The 18,049-nt window shown below is 35.9% G+C and overlaps 1 pseudogene; it reads right to left on the minus strand.

Annotated features, from left to right (window-relative positions):
• Positions 1-7,415: 7,415 nt before the first annotated feature.
• LOC116889525 lies at positions 7,416-7,540 on the minus strand (annotated as a pseudogene).
• Between the last annotated feature and the right edge of the window lie 10,509 nt (positions 7,541-18,049).

The following is an 18,049-nucleotide window of genomic DNA, read 5'->3' on the forward strand; positions in this document are numbered from 1 at the left end:
TGGGAGCAAAAGTAATTTAAACAATCATTTCATTTTCTTTAATCTTTAACAGCCTTTCTCTTACTAAATAATTTAAGAAAGTCAATTTTTACACTCTGTTTGATCAAAGAAATTGATTCTGTTTAGTTAAGAAAACTTGCTTCCTGGAAGAGTTAGATGTTTGCAAATAAAAGTGTTCAGGGAATACAAGGAATGTATTGAATTGGTTTTAATTTTTCTAAAATATAACTTATCATAATAGAAAATTTGGGAATTGTTTTATGAAAGAGTAATGTAACATATATTGTCAAAGCATTTAATTTCATATAATGAAAATTAAATATGAAGGATCATGATTGATTGGAGATTTCTTAATTTATATTAAATTATATCACGTTGGTGTACATTTACTTTATCGATATGAAGATTCTCTAGCAATTTAGCAGTTAGATATTTAAGAACAAGAGGAAAAATGCTTCAGATTAACTTCATACAACCGAGAGTCACCTAGAATAAGTCTCAAAGAGGGGTTATCTAGATCAAGAATCCCTGCTAACATGGCTCTGAGATATTGTTCTGAATTGTTAATAGAGGTGGCAACACCTACCCTGAATATGGATCATTTCATGGAGAGGGCTCTTAACTATAAGAGTGAAGAGATCAGAGGACATAGGTTGACCCATAAAGGCTCCCTGATCATCACTTCAGTCTCTATGAGCCCTGGTTAGTTGATTCTATGGACCATGTTTTTGTAGTGACCTTGACCTCTCTTACTCCTACAATTCTTCTATTATCTTGGCATTTTTCAAGATCCACTTAAATATGGTCATGTATCTTTGTGTTCTTCTGAGATAATAAAAGTGGGAAGATGCAATGTCCCTGGAGGCCCTTTTTCTTCTATTGGGTTATTTCATCCAGCATTGAAAGGAGAGTAATTCCTTAGTCTTATTGTGTCTTGCTATGTCATCTTAGGTTGGTATCCTTGAGATGACTGCTTTTTTCAGAAAGGAACTGTAATAAAGGTGAATCTGGAGGAAAGGGGAAGTAGGGAAGCTACTGGTGAGAGAGGAGGGAGGGGTAAAAGAACTGCAATCAGAAAATAATATATGAGAAGAGAAATCAATTAATTAATTAATTAATTAGAAATAGTAAAGAAACCTGAGAATAAGCATTAACAATCAGTGATAATTGCTGCATCCAATTCTTTTTTCCCTAATTGGGGAGGTGATGTTATTAGCTGCTTGAGTTCCTGCCTTGACTTTCCCCAATTTACTCTAAGGTTAAATAAACTCTCCCTTTCCTTAGTTAATTTTCATCGTGATATTTTATCACATGAATAGAGACAAAATTAGAAGAAGTTGATATCCAATTGCTGTCAATTTTAGCAATATTACTGATTGTACTTTTAATTTCCCTATAAGTTTATATTATTTCAATGATCCTCCTAACATATTTTATATTGGCCTGGCTTTGGAAATTATGGAGTACATAGTATTTGTGGCATAAAGTCCTCTTTATTTGAACTAATAATCCTGAATTCAATTAATTTGACAATCTTGCTAATAAGTTAATGTCATTGTAAAATTCAAATTTTATTACTTGGTATCTCATTATTGGTGATTTCATTGTTGGTATTTTCAGTTTGTCTTATTCTACTCAACATTGTTTCATCCCAAGCCATGTACAAATTCACAGCAAACCATAAGGCAATTCAAAGTAATTGTAATCAAAGTCATAGCCAGTTCTTTAAAATGATTACAAAAAATATATGTATTTATACTAGCTAAAAAATAACCAAGAGAATCTTGGGAGGAGGGAGAGAAATGTACTTTTTAAAAAATACAGTAATAGAAATGGTAAGATTTTGTTTTTATCATAAGAGGGAAGTGAGAATAAGGAATTCAGAGCTCAAAAACTGACTCAAAGAAAGTTTGTCTGATGTGCTTCAAAGATGTCAGAATACTGGAAAATAAACTTATTTTGAACAAATGGTGCAGCCCAACAGGAAAAGTGGAAAAATATATTAAAAAATCTTGACTCTTTTCACAGGCCACAGATTTTGAAGGGTGAAATGTTTCAAATTCCATTTACAATTAAGGATGGAAAACAGTAGTTTTGTTCATTTTAAAAATAAGGGCACAATCAGCTCCAGGTAAAATAAAATTTTTAGTTTCCAATTCATGCAACAGCTTTCACCTGCAATAAGGACCATTTCTTTGACTGACTTCTTCTGTTTTTACTATTGATACAAATGAGCTAGCTTTTTCTATCATTATTTTTTCTAGGGAGACCCAATTGTTATATTGTCCTCTGTCTAAACATTTTACTGGTTTTCCCAGCAACAAGCCCATTTTAAAATCTCTGTGTCTTTTAATTCATTCTTAGATATAACAATGGTACTAGTAGTGGTGAATACTTTCCTTAGATTATCTAAAAAATCAGTGAAAACAAATATATTACAAAAGAGAATTTCTTCTTTTATCTTATTAAATGACATCATATAAAATGTCTAAAATGTCTGTCCCTTGCAATAAAACAAATATTTTTATATTGCAGATTTTTCTTAGTAATCAATTTCTCTGTGCATTTTTTGTTTATGGGTATAGATGTCAGTATTTATACATGTATGTATGCATGTATGTGTGTTTATATGTATTGTGGATGTATGCATTTCAGATAGAGGTCAGAGGGCAATGTTGCATGTCTTCATCAGTCGGTTATTTTCTTATCATGCACAAACACACACACACACACACACACACACACACACTTACACACACACACACAAACTGAGAGAGAGAGAGACAGAGACAAAGACAGAGACAGAGACAGAGACAGACAGGGACAGAAGACACAGAGAAACAGAGACACAGAAACACACAGAGAGAAACTTTCAATGAATCCCAAGATTAGTTATTTGGCTAGGATATTTGGTCAGTGAGTTCTGTGCATCTGCCTATCTCTGATTCTCAAATGCCAAGATTGCAGACATCTGGTACTGTATCTCAATTTATACATGGGGAATAGGAATGCAAAATTTAGGTTACCAAGTTGATGTGTCAAACACTTTATATATTGAATCATCTGAACTATCTAGGAACAATTAATAGAAGTTCTAAAACTTTGAATGTGAAAGATAAGACTATAATTCTTCTAGAAATTAACATAGAAGAATATTTGTATATATTTTAGTTGGCTTGATTTTGCTGTTTTGTAACAGGGTCTCACTATATAGTTGTGACAAGCACAGAACTCCCAAGTTGATGCTGAGTGGGAATTTTCCAGCCTTTGCCTCCCAAGTATTAGGAATAAAGTTAGGAAGCAAATACCTAGTCTTTATTTTTTTATTCACAAAAATATTTTTAAACAGACTTATGAAAATAGTGAAAAAGGCTTGATGATATAACATTTATAACGCCTTTTAATCAAAATAAATCATGAAGAGATAGAATAGGTTAGACAAAAACTGTGGTTTAATGGAGTCTACATGTTGTGCAGAAATTTGCTTCTTCTTATAACACATATAAATAAATTTTAAAAAACTCCAAAAACCAATAGTAAAAATCTAAAATAGACTCACTGAAACAATTTGAAAAGAGGATATGGTCCATTTGTAAAACTGAAAAAAAAAAAAAGATCATCAAACGACTCTGTTTGATAGGTCTCTGTTAAAACTTAACATATGCATAATTTCTGAACCAAGATTTCTACTAGTGAGTATATAACTAATGTATATGAGTATATATTTGAATTCAGAAGAATATAAGCAACATTTGTAAACAATCTTCCCTGATATCTAGTGGCTCAGGGGTAGTGAGTAACAATGGCTATTAACAGAGAATCAAACCAAAGAGTAATATGTTTCTCTGCAAGAGATTTCAATAGAGTATTATGGATAATATAAAGAGCCCCAAATGATACTTCATAAAGTAACATGGTGCAATTTCACATACTCTATAATGTTGAACAAAAAAAATTAAAATTAAAAAAGCCACATGAGAGACTACACTATATAAGTCAATTGATATAAATTTCAAAATAAAGTAATTTAAAATGGTAGAAAGTAAAGTGGCGATAGTGCTCATTCTAGGGCACAGAGGGCTTAGGTAGTAGAAAATAAATTGACTTAAAATGTCAGTTCAGCCACCTGCACACTTATGATTTGAAAGTGTTGCAGTCTGCCAGTTTTCCTTTTTATTTCAGACTTATTTTACAACAGCACTGGCAGATAGGCTCAAAGCAGGCAATCCACAACTGCACTTAAAAGGAAATGCCTGAAATCCAAGACTGTAAAGCACGGAGAGATCCTTAAGTTCCAAAAATGCAATCCACAGTTTCCTTTCACTATCAATCATACAAAACAAGACTTTAAATTAGAAGGTTTATCTGGGAAGTGACAAGAGTGATGAATTTTTCCTGGGAGATTTTATTTTTAGTTATTACTGGGTTAGTGGGTCATTTTGGATGCATTGACAGAGTATGAAAGAAATAAATTGCTGGGACTTTGAACTTTCATCTGCTGTGCTTGAGTTAGGTTTTTACAAGGTTGTCCTTTGGAGAAACCAACTCAAAAGATTAGTTTGTAACACCTGAGTTTGATTCAGTGATGTGTATACCAATCACTTAGCATAAAAATTACAGAGATTTACAGTCTTCCTTGGGGAAGGACAGTGACTCTGTCAAACATAAAAATGTATAAAGCCTTATTAAATCTTATAGATATGTTAGTTTCTAAGAGATCCATAACTAAATATAAGATATTAAGTAACTTAAACATATTATATTTTTATGTGAAAGCTATATCTTGAAGGTCAAAATTATTTTTGGTGTTTACTTCTGGATGCTTCCTTCCTTGTCTTACAGATGGACATGCTCTTTCTCTGTCTTTATCTTTTGTTCCATTTCAAAAATATTTATATCCTGATTGTATCTATATATTGGGACATTTATATTGAATTAGAGCCCACAGCAGTATTTTCATGAATCTTTAGTTACTTCTACAAACTCTCTGATATCAAATACAGTTTTTTCACCTGTACTATGAGTTAAGACTTCAACCCAAAAATTTTGGTAGTGATATTCTCTTCCTACAAATGTGTGTGTGTTTGTGTGTGTGTGTGTGCATGTGTGTGTGCGTGTGTGTGCATGTGTGTGTTCTTATGTATGTACGTGTGTTTGTATTTAATATAAAAGACCTCAAATATTTTCAAATTAATTTTAATATTCTTTAAGTTGTACTTATTCTCAGAGAAGCAAAAACCAATCATCCTTATATGAGAAAGGAAGTGACAACGACAGCATCTTAAATAAGCACATATAATTGATAGTTTATCAGTTAATTCCATGGACTAAATTTTATCCCCCTCTAATAATCCCCAAATTTGAATAGTGAAACCTTAACAATCATTGTGATTACATTTAGAGAGTGAAAGACTTCAAAACAAATAACTAAAATTTAATGGAGGCATAACATGTTATCTAAGTACCATAATACTGGTACTTTGAAGAGAAACCAAAAAGAAACAAAGAAAAGAAAAAAGATAAGATAAGAAAAGAAAAAAGAAAAACATGGTCATATAGGAATGCAGCACGAGATTGATCATCTACAAGGCAAAGAAGGCCATAGGATGGCTAAATTCTTTAAAATTTTGTGACTTAATGTATATATTTAATTTTGACATTATTTATAAAATATTTTAAAAGTTTTTATTTGTTCTTTGTGGATTTTACATCATACACCTAAATCTCATCCCATTCTTATCCCCACCCCATGTAACTACCCTGCACTCTTGCAACCTCCCTAACAAGAAAGAAAAGAAGAAAACAATCTCTCTGTGAAACCTGAGGAATATTGCAGCATGTACTACAGTGTACCCATTTCTCCATACTTCTTTCCTTCCAAATGTTCATTGCGGTGATTCCTTGGTATGATTCAAGACCTCTGGCTTTTGCTGATGTATCAATACTGGAACTCCTCTCAGATCTTCTGTTGTTGCATGTATCACTCTGCATCCATGGGACCAACACCATTCATGGACTCTGGCAGTTCATCAATGATGTAGATGTTGGAGTGGACTAATTGAAATCCCTAGATCTGGGTCTGCAATGTATTTAAGCTAGTAATCCCTCTGGCTCCGCCTAATCCCATGCCCTTTGAGGGCAACCCAGCCACAATCCTGGTAACCAGCACCAGCTCTACCCTGCTGCTCAGTCAAGGTGCAAGGTCGACTCTAGTGTTGCAGCTGGTGAAGAAAAGGGTCAGTTGCTCAACTCTCATGTCCCCAGAATCAGCTCTCCTGCTTGCCATAGATGATGATAGATGAGAGAGGGCAGAAGGATGTCTCTCCCTTGTCCTAACCACCACCAAACCGACAAAAGTAAAACATACAGGCTCTTAGGACTGGCTCATCATCAACCCCACTTCTAGATTCAGCTCTACTGTACTACCCAGGTGAGGTGCAGGGCCATGATCTCTTGAGTTCTGCGGTAGGTAAGGGACAGGACCATCTCTCCTACTTGCCACAAGTGATGAGGAGCTAGGTGGAAGCAGAGTATATATCCTTCCACATCAGCACATGGGAGAAGAGTGGTAGGACCAGAATACCTTCTTGGGGCAGGCTCACCTGCAACTCCTGCAATATGTGTCATACTCTCTTGTGTACTGTACCTTGCTAATGTTGGGCACAGTTCTCCAGCTTTCTTGCCTCTGGGGCCAGATTTCCTACAATGCCCAGGTGAGGAGTAGGGCCAATTCTGTACAGACCTGAATTCAACATGACCCTGGGCATACCACAGACCAGGGATGTCTGTTCAAACTTGTGTGGTAACAGACCCCTGCTGTTGCAGGGCCACTGGTCCAGATGTGGTATCCAGTGGCAGCACAGTCCAAGACCATACCATGGTCTCGGGTGGCATCACCTGCTACTCACATCAGGTTGTTCCTTATTACCCTCCAGTTTTCAGTTCTGCCTCTCTTCATTGTACTTACATTCGTCTCTTTCTCTTTTTTCCTCCATTTCTCTACACTTATTTGCTCCCTTTTATGTCATCTGTGATCTCCGAATGTCTGGGGTTATCCCAGGAGTGATGTGAAAAATGCTATTGTTATGCCAAGCTTGTGCATTATGATCCTTGGCAGAGGTCATCCTGGGCATAGTTTGCTCACTGAAGCCTGCCCTGCACCAGATTGATAGTCTTCTCAGGCTAGCTCCCTATCTAAACCCTGTGGCACTAGTCTGTTGGTTAACACAATTTGCTCCTTGTACAGCCTGCTATAGTGGCCTTGTGTGAGGTTCTCTGTCTTGGGCTCATTCCCATGGTAGTGGAGCAGTTGATGGTAGGATTCTTGAAATCTTAGGATTGCTTCCTGTCCTGGGAGCCCATCTGGCACTGCATAGTGCCAGACTGGTGATCACTTTAGGTTTGCCTTTTCAGGGAATGTTAGGCTACAAATTCAGATGTTCAAAGGTCAGAAAACTGAGCATAGACATAAACTCTTCTTCTTGGACACCTATTGAGGTACATGTAACATGGTAGCCAAACTGAAATGACTCTGGGGCAGGAAGTTAAATCTTTTAACCTTGGATTCTAATCTTTCTGAATCTTAAGTAATAGTTTTGTTTTTCTTAGTCCATTCCTAATCGAATATAAATAAAACCCTACAGATTGGACATTTTATTAAAATAGAAATATTTTTTACAGTTCTCAAGACAGGGGAGTAAAAAATTAAAGCATTCCTCATATTTTGGTCTGGCAAAAGTTAATTCTACTCTGGTATCATTTTCTCATTCATTTTTAAAAAAGGACAGAGCTACTGTATTCTCACAAATTAAAAGGAACTGAGAAAATCAAGTACAGTATACTTTTATTAAATAACAACAAAAACTACAAAATGACTTCCTAAACGGTTCCAGGTCATATTATTTTGAGTACTTTATTAATTAGACATTTTCATCTCTACACCAAAGTGCTCTAAAAGCAATTTAAGGGAGGGAAATTTATGTTGGCATGGTTTCCAACATTTATGTAGATAATTCTTAGCTTATGTGCTTGGGGAGAACATTATGCTTATGGAATCATGTTGCATAGAGAATTCATTGACTCCTGGAAGAAAGGAAGCAAAGAAACAATGCCTACACTAACAGATGAAATAAATGAACAAACTTCAACCCTGTTGTTTCTTTTCACCTTGGGGGCAATGCCACATGCATTTATGGCAGATAAGTTTGTATTAGATAATACTATCATGGAATGTCCTGGAAAAACAATCAAAGGTGTGGTTTTCTCATCTGGGGACACAGCTCAATCCAATCTAGTTGAGAATAACATTCCTCAGATCAAATGTATGATTTTGGAGTAACATTCACTCAGACTACAGCACTGGACATGTCCAGACACTGCATTCACATTTATCTGCAGATTCTAACCAGGTGAGTTCTGATGCTCTTCTTCAAGAACTTCCAGATCTAGCCAAAATTCCACATCCAATGACCTAGACTAATGGCCACACCTGACTATACTACAAGGAATAGTCCCAAGAAACAAGCTGATGTAGCCATTCTAATAATTAAAATAGACTTTCAACTAAAAGTTATCAAAAAAGATGGGGAAGGACACTATGTACTCATCAAAGGAAAAAATTCAACTGTCAATTCTGAAAGTTTATGCCCCAAATGAAAGGGCATGCAAATTTGTAAAAGAAACATCACTGAATCTCAAAGCATACATTGACTGTCACACAATAGTAGTAGAAGATTTCAACACCCCACTCTCACAAATGGACAGATCATGCAAACAGAAATGAAGCAGAGAGACAGTGAAATGGAAAGAAATTATGAGCCTAATGGATTTAACAGATATCTACAGAACATTTCACCCTGAAACAAAGGAATATGCCTTCTTCTCAATAACTCATGGTATCTTCTCAAAAATAGATCATATATTGGGACATAAAACAAACCTCAACAAATATAAAAATATTGAATTAATCCCATGTATTCTATTGGACCACCAAGGATTAAGGTGGGTCTTCAATAGCAACACAAACAACAGAAATCCCACATACAACATACAAATGGAACTGAAAAACTCTCAACTCAATGATAACTTGGTCAGGAAAGAAATAAAGAAAGAAATTAAAGACTTTTTAGAATGCAATGAAAATGAAGGGATGCCATTTCTAAATTTATGATACACAATGAAAGCACTGGTAAGAGGAAAACTCATAGCCCTGAGTTCCTTCTTAAAGAAATTGGAGATATCATAGACTAGGAGCTTAACCTCTAATGAGATGATCAGTTCCCCCCTTTTTGGGTTTGTTTATATTGTGAATTACATTGATAAATCTCCATATATTGTTCTGATAGCTCTAGAACAAAAAGAAGCAAATACACCTAAGACAAAGAGATGGAATGACAGAAGGAAATTATGAAATTTAGGGTTAAAAATCAACCAAGTAGAAATAAAGAAAATGATACAAAGAATAAAAAAATCTAGCAGCTGGTTCTTTAAGAAAATCAACAAGATAGATAAATCCTTACCCAGACTAACCAGAGGGCACGAATATAGTATCCAAATTCAGAACAAAATCAGAAATCAAAAGGGAGAAATAACAACAAAAACTGCTAAAATTAAAAAAAATCAAATTATACTACAAAAGTCTATAATGTATTACATTCTGGACAAATTCCAGGCACTAAAGTTAAATCAGGATCAGATAAGCATCTAATCAGTAACAAAACCTCCAAAGATATAGAAGCAGCCATTAGAAGTATCCCATCAAAAGAAAGCACAGAGCCCAATGGTTTTAGTACAGAATTCTATCAAACCTTCAAGGAAGATCTAATACCAATACTTTTCAAACTATTCCATAAGATAGATACAGGAGGAATACTACCTAATTCGTTCTATGAAGCCTCAGTTACACTGACACCTAAACCACAAACAGACTCAACAAAGAAAGAGAACTTCAAACCAATTTTATTCATGAATATCAACGCAAAAATACTCTATATATTTCTCACACATTGAATTCAAGAACACATCAAAATTATCAGTCATCATGATCAAGTAGGCTTCATCTCAGTGATGCAAGGCTGATTCAATATATGGAGATTTATCAATGTAATCCACTATATAAATAAACCCAAAAAGGGGGGAACTGATCATCTCATTAAAGGTTAAGAAAGCATTTAACAAAATTCAATACTCCTTCATGAAAAAGATGGAAAGTTCAGGAATTTAAGGACCATACCTAAGCATATTAAAAGCAATATACAGCAAACCAGTAGCCAACATCAAACTAAAAGGAGAGAAACTTGAAGCAATTCCACTAAAATCAGAGACTAGACAAGGCTGCCTGCTCTCTCCCAACCTATTCAATATAGAACTTGAAGTCCTAGCCAGAGAAATTAGACAACCAAAAGAGGTCAAAGGGATAGACATTTGAAAGGAAGGTGTCAAAAGATCACTATTTGAAGATGATATCATAGTATATGTAAATTACCTCAAAAACCTGACCAGAGATCTCCTGAACCTGAAAAGAAAATCCAGAGAATTGGCTGAATATAAAATTAACTCTACCCAATCAGTAGCCTTCCTCTACTCAAAGGATGAAAGGGCTAAGGAAGAAATTTGATAAACTACACCCTTCACAATAGTCACAAGTAATATGAAATATCATGGTATGACTCTAACCAAGGAAGTAAAAGATCTCTATGACAAGAACTTCAAATCCCTGAAGAAAGAAATGGAAGAAGACCTCAGAAAATGGAAAGTTCTCCCATGTCCATGGGTTGTCAGGATTTATATAGTAAAAACAGTCATTTTACCAAAAGCAATTAACAGATTTAATGCAATTCCTATCAAAATTCCAACACAATTCTTCATAGAGTCTGAAAGAGCAATTCTCAATTGGAATTTGGAATAACAAATTCCCAAGATATTGGGATAATTCTCCTCAGAAAATTGGAAATACACCTACTTAAAAACTCAGAAATAAAACTCTTGGGAATATATCCCAAATATGCCCTACCATGCCACAGGTACATGTTCCACTATGTTCATATCAGTCATATTTGTGATAGCTAGAAGCTGGAAACAACCCAGATGTCCCATGACAGAAACAGATACAGAAAATGTGGTTCATTTACACAATGGAATACTACTCAGCTATTAAGAATGAGGACATCCTGAGTTTTGCATGCAAATGGATGGAACTAGAAAATGTCATCCTGAGTGAGGTAACTCCAACCCAAAAGGACACGCATGGTATGTCCTCACTAATAAGTGGATATTAACCAAAAAAAAGTACAGAATACCCAAAATACAGTCCTCAGAACTCAAAAAGTTCAACAAGCTGAAGGGCCCAAGTGAGGACTACTCAGTCCCACTTGGGAGTCTGAAGAAAGCAACCACAAGGGGGGAGGGAGGAAGGCACAGGGGAGAGAAAGGGGATGGAGGAGGGGGGAAAGGGTAATAGGATCTGGTATTGGGTGGAGAAAGGGGGCTGAAGCCCTGTGGGCCAGGAAATAAATGGAAACAGGTGACCTTGGGATGAAGGAGGTTGGGAGGACCATGTAGAATGTACCAGAGACCTGGGAAGTAAAATACTTATGGGACTCATGGGGGTGGGAGGTGTAGATGAAATTACCTACAGCAGGGAGAGGGAACTTATTGAATCCACCTCCAGCAAAAAGACAGGGCATCAAGTGAGGTATGGGGTTGTTATCCCACAGCCAAAGCTATGACACATAATTCTTCCTGTTTGAAAGAAATACAGGGATGGAAGTGGAGAAGACCCTGAGGAAAAGAAGGTCCATCAACAGGCCCAAAGAGGGATCCAGCTCAAGGGAAGGCCCCAAGACCTGACACCATTATTAAGGCTATGGGGCATTCACAAAAAGGGACCTACCATGATTGTTCTCCAAAGACGGAACAAGCAGCTGAAAGAGTCAGATGCAGATATATGTACCCAACCAATGACAGAAGCTGCTGACTTCTCTGGTTGAATTCGGAAAAAGCTGGAGGAAGCTAAGGAGGAGGGCAACCCTGTGGGGTACCAGCAGTCTCAATTAACCTGGACCCCTGAGATCTCCTAGATACTGGATTACCAACCAGGCCGCATTCACCAGCTGAGATGAGGTCTCCACCACATACACAGCTGAGGACTTCTGGGACAGTTCAGTCAGAGAAGATGAGCCTAACCCTTAAGAGACTAGAGGCCCCAGGAAGTTTAGAGATCTGTTAGCATGGATGAGGTGGGGATATCCTTGTGGAGATGGACAGGGAAGAGTGCAGAGGGGGAAGAGGTATGGGATGTGGAAATCTTGAGGGGTGGATCGGGATGGGAATAAAATCTGGAAAGTCAATATCAATAAAAAATAATAGAATACAGAGCTAAATAGAGAATTCTTAGTAGAGAAATCTAAAATGGTTGAGAAGCACTTAAAGAAATGTTCAAAATCCTTAAGAGTCAGCGAAATGCAAATCAAAACAACCCTGAGATTTCACCTCACACCAGTGAGAATGGCTAAGATCAAAAACTCAGGTGACAGCAAATGCTGGCGAGGATGTGGAGAAAGAAGAACACTCCTCCATTGCTGGTGGGATTTCAGGCTTATGAAATCACTACAGAAATCAGTCTGGCATTTCCTGAGAATACTGGAAATAGTTCTACCTGAAGATCTACTTATACCACTACTGGTCAAATATCCAAAGGATGCTCCAACATATCACAAGGACACATGTCCTACTGTGTCTATAGTGGCCTTTTTATAATTGTCAGAAGCTGGAAACAACCCAGATGTCCCTCAACAGAAGAACAGATACTGAAATATTGGTACATTTACACAATGGAGTACTACCCAGCTATTAAAAACAATGACTTCATGAAATTCAAAGGCAAATGGATAGAACTAGGAAATATCATCTTGACTGTGGTAAACCATAAACAACAACAACAACAACAAAAAAAAAAAACAACCATATGGTATGTAGTTACTGATAGGTTAGGCAAGGTCCCTGGTTGGGTTCTAGGGCCACCTACTCATCTATGAATTTTTAACCCAGTATGGGTCCTGTCTAAAGGAAACACAGGGACAACGTATGGAGCAAAGACTGAAGGAAAGGTCATCCAGACTGCCCTTCTTCTTTCTGACCAGAGAGCCTGAACCCATCTTTTATTTTTAAAATTACATTATCAAGGCTTGATCATTGTTAACAGTCTTTAAAAATTATTAAATTACCATAAATTCTATGAGCCCCTACCCAAAGACTATACATGGACTGACCCTGGACTCTGACCTCATAGGTAGCAATGAAAAAAAAAAAAAAATAATAATAATAATAATAAAAAAAAAGAATTCCTTTGTTTAGGGGTTGGGGATTTAGCTCAGTGGTAGAGCGCTTGCCTAGCAAGCACAAGGCCCTGGGTTCGGTCCCCAGCTCTGGAAAAAAGAAAAAAAAAAAAAAAAAATTCTATGAGCCCAAGACCAATAATCCCAAACCCTGTTTCCAATTTAGCAGAAACTAAACACAAGGTAAAAGCACATTTCATTATAGGTTTATACAGCCTGTTCTTCATGGATAGCTGGGCACAGTGCTTCAGGTTTTCTGGTATAACAAATAGCAGTCTTTTTTTCCCTTCTTTCATTTTTTAAATTGTTTTATTTATTTACATTTCAAATGTTTTCCTCTTGCCTCATCTCCCCTCCATGAAACTCCCAGCTCATTCCCCCTTCCTTTTGTCTCTAAGAGGATATTCTCCTACCCACTCACCCACTCTTGCTTCACCCCTCCCATATCCCTCTTTTTTAGGGCAACAAGCCTCAACAGGACCAAATGCCTCCCCTCCCATTGATACCAGATAAGGCAGTCCTCTGCTACCTAAATAGCTGGAGCCTCAGACCCACCTATTCATACTTTTTGGTTGGTAGTTTAGTATCTGAGTACTCTGAGGGCTCTGGTTAGTTGATATTGTTGTTTTTCCTATGGCGTTAAAATTCCCTTCAGTTCCTTCAGTATTTCCATATCTCTTCTGTTAGGGTGCCTGGGCTTAGTCCAATGGTTTTCTGTGAGTACCTGCATGCTTCTTAGGTACCGGCAGAGTCTCTCAAAGGACAGCCCTACTCTGTTCCTGTTTGCAAGTTTCTTTAATAACTACTTTCATGTAAGAACACAAAGGTGACAGACTAAAGTTAAAATGATTTCTTATTAAGTTTTAAAATTTATGCAAGTAAAGCAGCTAGCTCTCTCTAATATCTTTCCAGGCATTATCATTTCAACATTTTCAAATAGCTAGGAAACAAAGTACTAACTTTTTTGTATGCTTCTACATCATCTTTTAATTCTTTAACATTCATTTCCTCATCCTAGCAATTCCATATCCTTGTGTATTTTCCTTCTAAAACTACTATTCCTATATCATATACAAATTCTTACTTTTTTCTATCCACATCTTTCTTCCTGAGACCACATTAATTCTCTATCCTTGATGTCCCCTAGTTCACCCTGGCTAATTAGTGCAGCAGTCTTTGGACCAGAGGGTACATGTGTCTCCTCATGATTCCAAATTCAAGGCTGGCAATACACTATTTCTACAAAGGACCATGTAGGATTTTATGGCCTCTGTGGGTATATTGTCTAGATCCTTTCCTGTGGCCCTAAACACCAAGCAGAAGGCCTGTTCCTCATTCTCCACAGCCTCATGACCATCTCCATTCCTCATTCCTGAGAACCTTATCTGTTTCATTTATTATGGTGTGATTAACTCTGAGTAATGGGGGAAGTATATTCCCCAGAAAGAAAGATTGAAAGTAAAGTAGTAATGACAGCAGATCAGCCTCAGGGCAACAGCAGCCATCAGCACACAATGGGATTGTGGGAACCAATTGCCTGGCAGGCCTCCGGTTAAGGAACACTGCCACACCTCCCCTTACACAGCCATGCTGGACCCAGTAAATCAGTAGCCCTCCTTTATGCAAATTATAAACAGTCTGAAAATATTATGGAAACAGCACCCTTACAAGATTCCTATATGATTGATGTGAAATATTAGTCTGTAAGGCCAGATTGTATTTGTTACTTCTTAATGGATTTTCAACACTGAAGATAAAAGTTTTAAATTACATCTGCACTTATTATCATAGACAAGTTAAGATTAAGATGTAATATGATAACCATGAACTAGTAATTTGTAGAATGGACTCATTAACAATGAAAAAACCAATTTGAAATTTTTACAAATAAAATATAGGTATAGAGGAAGTAATTGATAATTCTCAAGGTTATAATTAACTAATTATTATGTGCATATAATTACATGTATCACAACTCCATAATTTTTAAGAAATACATTTTCTACTCAATATGTCACTAACACAACATTGCTTTGATTCATTCATTCATAATGGCTTTCTTACTGCCCTTACATTTCTCTCTGCCATAATTAATTGGTGTTTTTGACATTTATGTGTTTTGAAATGTATAGATAACTCTTGTTTATCAAATAATACTTCCCATAAATACAATTATATAGAAAAATAATTTAATTCAAGGATTTTTACATAGTAATTCATTGTTCTTCCTCTGCCTTAAATATTGCTTGTCGTGCTCTAGAAAGGACAATCATAAAAATAATGAAGTAAAAATTGAATACTTAGCATGACTACCTTTGTAGTTTAATTGTGTGCTCTCCTTGGACCCTATTACTGTATGTAATTGAAAGTCAGCTCTGTGATTTCCCTTGCATAAGTACCATACCCAACTTTTTAATCATGCTGTCAACTTCAATTTCTTTCTTGCTCTTCGAAAAGAAGCTTATAGAAAGGCTTTGCTGTAATGTAATACTCCACTTTAGTCATATCAATGCTTCATTTTGATTCAAATTTTTGTAATGATTTCTGTAGCAAGTTAAGTCAAAAGTAGATTTTTAAAATGCCATGTAAAAATTACTGACTGCTTACTGGAGAGAATACAAGCATACGGTATCTTGTTGATGGGGGCGAGGTGGGGGGAGGATTTCTGAAACAAGTGCTTTCATCATCAAAAAACTTACCTGAACAAGTGTGTTGATTTCTTAAACTTCACAAATTTATGTAAATACTTAAAAATAACTGATTTTCATTAAAAATTGAAAATATGAAGCTTTGTAGTACTTAACAATTTATGTAAGTCTAGGTGTCTTGAAATCAGAATGATTTTGTGACAATTTCCTTGATCTCAACTGTCAGGAATTTGTGAATGCAACATATTATCACTCACACCAATATTGTTTGGACTGACAAATTCAAACTTTTCTGCCACAACAATAAAACTTTGCAAGTTTAAATTTTACATATTCCTCTTCAAAATATATTGAAAAATCATTGCTATTTAAGTAAACATATTATTACATTAAAAGTAGAAGGATATACATAGTCAAAATTAATCAACCTTTTATTTATCTTAACTGTGTTTTTTCTTGAGATGTCTTAATAAATTAGGAAGTCACTTCACTTATATGCTAGAAAAATAGATATTTGTCCATTTAGTCTTATGTTGTATATAGAAAATAGAATTAAATTAGTGAAACAAACCTAAAGAATCAAAAACAACAACTGTACCATATTCAGTATTTGTTGGTAAAAAAATGAATAAATATAGCCATAGGAATAAAAAATCCCACTTAATTCCAATATGTAGCAAGGGTAATTTTATTGTGTTTATAAAACCTATATGAAAATGCAATGCATGTGGCCATAGCAGTCCAGGAATTTTTATGTCCCTAATTTAAATTGCATCATTGTCTATCCCTAATGCAGAATATAAGCATTCTTTTAAAGTCTAATTTTAATTTTAATTTTTTATTTTATATCAATTTCAGATGTGTTTCTTTATTCAATTTATTCTTATTGCCTAAACAGCTAAACATGAATTAAATCAAGGAAACAGCAAAAATTTTGAGCAACTGTCAACACCATTGAGAAAGAATAGAAAGTCAGAAAATACATATAGATGTCATTGGTATATTGAAACTCTGAAATGAATTGCAGCTGGATTGTTTTTCTTTTGAAATTATTATATACTTTTATCATTTCACCTTTTCCTTTCCTACCTCTAAGCCTCCCAATATACACCTTGTTTTTTTTTTTTAATTTACTGCCTCTTTTATCTTAATTGTTGTCACATGCTTAGATGTATGTACATATGTTTACCTATATGCAACCTGCTCAGTCTGTATAAAGGTATGTATGTTTTCAGGACTGAGAGTTTGGCACTGGAAAATCAAATGGTGTACTTTTCCTTGAGAAAGATCACCTATTCCACTTTTAGTTTTCTCAGTTGCTTCTGTAGGTTTGCTTATATCGTTCCTTGTGTAGGTTTTAGGCCTCCTGGACTTTTTCTCTGTTCACTTTGATTTGTTAATTGGTGGGTATTCTTGTTCAGTTCATGCTTGATGATACTATATGGGTGTAGTTTTTGTTATTATTAGGGACACAAGATTACTTCAAACTCCCTTAACTTCTGCCTTTCAATCATTCTGTTCCTTCTTTCTCAATGTTCTCTAAGCATTAGGTGTGGGACTATTTTGTGGATGTATCCATAAAGACTGGGCTTCATAACCTTTAGAGTGTAATTTTTGCTGCCTGGCTTTAAGCTCTGGGTGGACCATACTAGCAGTCCCCACCCAGATTCCTTTGGATCCACGGACTAAAAAAACAACACATATACACACAACAGTTAATGTGAAAATGCCTTGCTAACTCGATGACTGGGCATTCCTAAACCTCCCCTGTATCCCAAGCATAATCAGATAGAGTGGCCATTGGACACTCCAACAGAAAACTAACATGGCTGATAGGCTTAATCTCCTGCCGCTACTGCCTCCTTCTTCTTCCCCAGTCCTCCTAATTTTCCCTGTGTCTTCCTGAGAAACTGTTAGGTGTACTGTCCTATCCTCAGTCAGTGGTTGCTGGTAATGTTATTGATCGATTAGGAACCAATTGGGGAAAAGCACCTTAGCATCAGAAACACTTCCTACATTAACCACGCAAATTGATTTCTTGTCAGTTTTCTTAGTGGCCTTGGCTGT

The sequence above is a fragment of the Rattus rattus genome, chromosome X, assembly GCF_011064425.1.
Source record: "Rattus rattus isolate New Zealand chromosome X, Rrattus_CSIRO_v1, whole genome shotgun sequence".
Classification (NCBI taxonomy): Eukaryota; Metazoa; Chordata; class Mammalia; order Rodentia; family Muridae; genus Rattus; species Rattus rattus.